The sequence below is a fragment of the Suncus etruscus genome, chromosome 13 (assembly GCF_024139225.1).
Source record: "Suncus etruscus isolate mSunEtr1 chromosome 13, mSunEtr1.pri.cur, whole genome shotgun sequence".
Lineage (NCBI taxonomy): Eukaryota > Metazoa > Chordata > Mammalia > Eulipotyphla > Soricidae > Suncus > Suncus etruscus.
This window is the reverse complement of record NC_064860.1, coordinates 78005966-78009321: the sequence shown is the minus strand read 5'-3', so window position 1 is coordinate 78009321 and position 3356 is coordinate 78005966. Positions and strand designations below refer to the sequence as shown.

The window sequence follows — 3356 nt, the reverse complement described above, 5'->3', positions numbered from 1 at the left end:
TCACACCACAGAGAATGGCACACATCACAAAGAATGAGAATAAACAGTGTTGGCGGGGATGTGGGGAGAAAGGAACTCTTATCCACTGCTGGTGGGAATGCCGTCTAGTTCAACCTTTATGGAAAGCGATATGGAGATTCCTCCAAAAACTTGAAATCGAGCTCCCATACGATCCAGCTATACCACTCCTAGGAATATACCCTAGGAACACAAAAATACAATACAAAAACCCCTTCCTTACACCTATATTCATTGCAGCACTATTTACCATAGCAAGACTCTGGAAACAACCAAGATGCCCTTCAACAGACGAATGGCTAAAGAAACTGTGGTACATATACACAATGGAATATTATGCAGCTGTCAGGAGAGATGAAGTCATGAAATTTTCCTATACATGGATGTACACGGAATCTATTATGCTGAGTGAAATAAGTCAGAGAGAGAGAGAAAAACGCAGAATGGTCTCACACATTTATGGGTTTTAAGAAAAATGAAAGACATTCTTGCAATAATAACTTTCAGACACAAAAGAGAAAAGAGCTGGAAGTTCCAGCTCACCTCAGGAAGCTCATCACAAAGAGTGATGAGTTTAGTTGGATAAATAACTACATTTTGAACTGTCCTAATAATGAGAATGTATGAGGGAAATTGAGAACCTGTTTAGAGTACAGGCGGGGGTCGGGTGGGGAGGAGGGAGACTTGGGACATTGGTGATGGGAATGTTGCACTGGTGATGGGTGGTGTAAAAAAAAAAAAAGAATAGTCACTTTAATGACTATTTTTTAATATAAATATATTTATGAGTTTTAAATTATGTTTTATATATAAGTAAATGTGATATTTATAATTGAACTAAAATATGCAAAATCAAGCATCAATACAAACCATGAGTAATAAACTACAAAAGCAAGATATAGCATAAACAAAAATCAAGTATTAATTGTTGACTCTAATAAGGGTCACAACTAAATATTACTGGATCTATGTAAACCATATCATACATTTTTTACATTGCTCTATTTCAGTACATGATGCTAAGCAATCTTAAACTCTTATATAGAAATTAGCACTATCATATGAAAAGGCACATCATGAAATATATAACACTGGCCAATAAAACAGTAATATTTATGAACAAATGTTGAGAAACAACTGAAAATAATTATTAACATTATCAAATTGCACACATGAATGAAAACGCCTATAAAGTTATGCTCTCAGGATATTATTGGGATATAGGAATATTGCTGAGGTATAGCATGTTAAGTATCTCAAAGTGACAATAAATTAATTATTTCAATTAATTGAAACACATAAATTGGGGGAATTTAAAATAAAAAATTTATATATTACTTATTAAGCATACAATAGCATTTTGTTGAATAACATTATATTAATATCATTTTTTATTAATGATGTTAATCAAATGTCTGTCCTGAACTGAGCATTTAGACAAACTTAACACTGAATGAAAAAAAAAGAAATAAAACTATTTTTTATTTTATATTTTGGGCCACACACGGTGACGCTCAGGGGACACTCCTGGCTATACACTTGGAAATTGCTTCTGTCTTGGGGACCATATGGGACTATATAGGACACCAGGAGATTTAACTGCGGTCTGTCCTAGCGCACAAGTACATAGGGTGCTTGCCTTGAAGTGGCTGGCTCAGGTTTGATCCCAACATCCATATGGTTCTCTAGAACTACCAGGAGTAAATAAGAAATAAAAAGCCTGAATAAAAAGCCTGGAGTAACCCCTGAGCACTCCGGGTGTTGCCCCCAATCTAAAATATATATATATAATATATAAAAATAAATATATAATATATATTAATGTAATATATTATATATTTATATAATATATATTATATAAATAAATATATAAACATATAATATATTTTTGTTAAAACAATATATATTACTGGAAATTTAGCAAGTTGAATCATTTCTCTTGTTGAAAACTATTGCACTGCTTAACATGGGCATTACTAGAGTGGAAATTTCTGAAAATAAGATAATGCAGTTTGTTGCATAGATTTAATTTTTACAAAACAAATATTTTTTTCTTTTATTATTTTATCATTTACAGTCAGTAATACTTGAAATCAGTCCACTAATAGCTTGGCTATTATTAATTTGTGCTTTTTTTATTTTTTTAATCTGAATGTGAGCAACTCAAATGTCCAACAACAAATAAATGGATAAAGAAGATTTTGTTGGGACTCCTGGAGATGAAACAGTGACCATTACCAGATCAAAAATCAAGCTTTCAAAAATTAATCAATCATCAATCAGGGATATTGTCAGAGAAAATCTTACTTAGCAGTGGTGATGCAGTAGTGTCAACCTGACTTGGTTGCAAGGCAGGACTGGAAGCTGTGGAACAAAACTCAAGTCCATCTGCAAGACACAGCTCACAAGAAGCAGATAGTAGGGAACCATTTTATTTGCCACTGATTCCTTTCTTTCAGATTGTTCTGCTTCCCAGGTATTAGCAGGGCCTTGGGCCCAGCTTGCATCATGAAACTAAGGTTCATACACCCAAAGAAAAGCATGGCTTTGTCAAAGGAAAGAGCAGAAATCAGCAGCTGTGGTGCCAGTGGGCGGCTAATGAAATCAAAGGAAGATTTTGAACTCAGGCTAGTCAAAGAGAGGCACTGGTGGGACCTAATGAAAAGAATTCAATGAACACCTCACTATGAATACTTTACCAGTCAGACTTTCACTCATGTTTGAAGGAACTGTACACAGCTTTACAGAAAAACTACAGCTCAGGAGCTTTATAGACTCAAAACCAATCTAAAAAGAGAAACTGGAGGACCTAATTTTTAAGGCAAGGCAGATCCCAAAACAAGCCAAACTTGTACAAAAAGATGGCACAAAATCCATGACAATGATCTATTTCAACATCAATGGACTAAATGCACTAATTAAGAGGCAGAGAAGTGAAATGGATCAGAAAATTGAATCCAACATGTTGCTCTTCGTAAAAAACACATTTGATTATTTGGAACAAATATCGATTCACAGTCAATGGTTGGAAGACATGCCTCAAGCAAACAACTCACTTAAAAGAGGCTGGTCTTCCCTACAAATATCAGACTACTCAAACTCCAGGCTTAAAAAGGTTTTAATTACAACAGAAAGAGCATACTCTTAAACATATGTGCATATATGCACACAATGAGGGGCCAGCAAAATACCAAAAGCAACTGCTAATAGACTTGAAGTAAGACTAATTAGCAAAATAAGCTCTGTTGTCACCTCTTGATAGATAAAACAGGCTAAAACTAAACAAGATAATGCTGACCTTGAGGGAAGAAATGTAAGAAAGTGAATTACTAGATATA

At 34.2% G+C, this 3356-nt stretch overlaps 1 non-coding gene across 1 annotated transcript; it reads left to right on the top strand.

Moving 5' to 3' along the window:
• Window positions 1-1410: 1410 nt before the first annotated feature.
• LOC126026442 (small nucleolar RNA SNORD78) lies at window positions 1411-1475 on the top strand. Its single transcript, XR_007501713.1, has one exon. It is a non-coding gene; the product is annotated as a small nucleolar RNA SNORD78 (small nucleolar RNA).
• Window positions 1476-3356: the final 1881 nt, after the last annotated feature.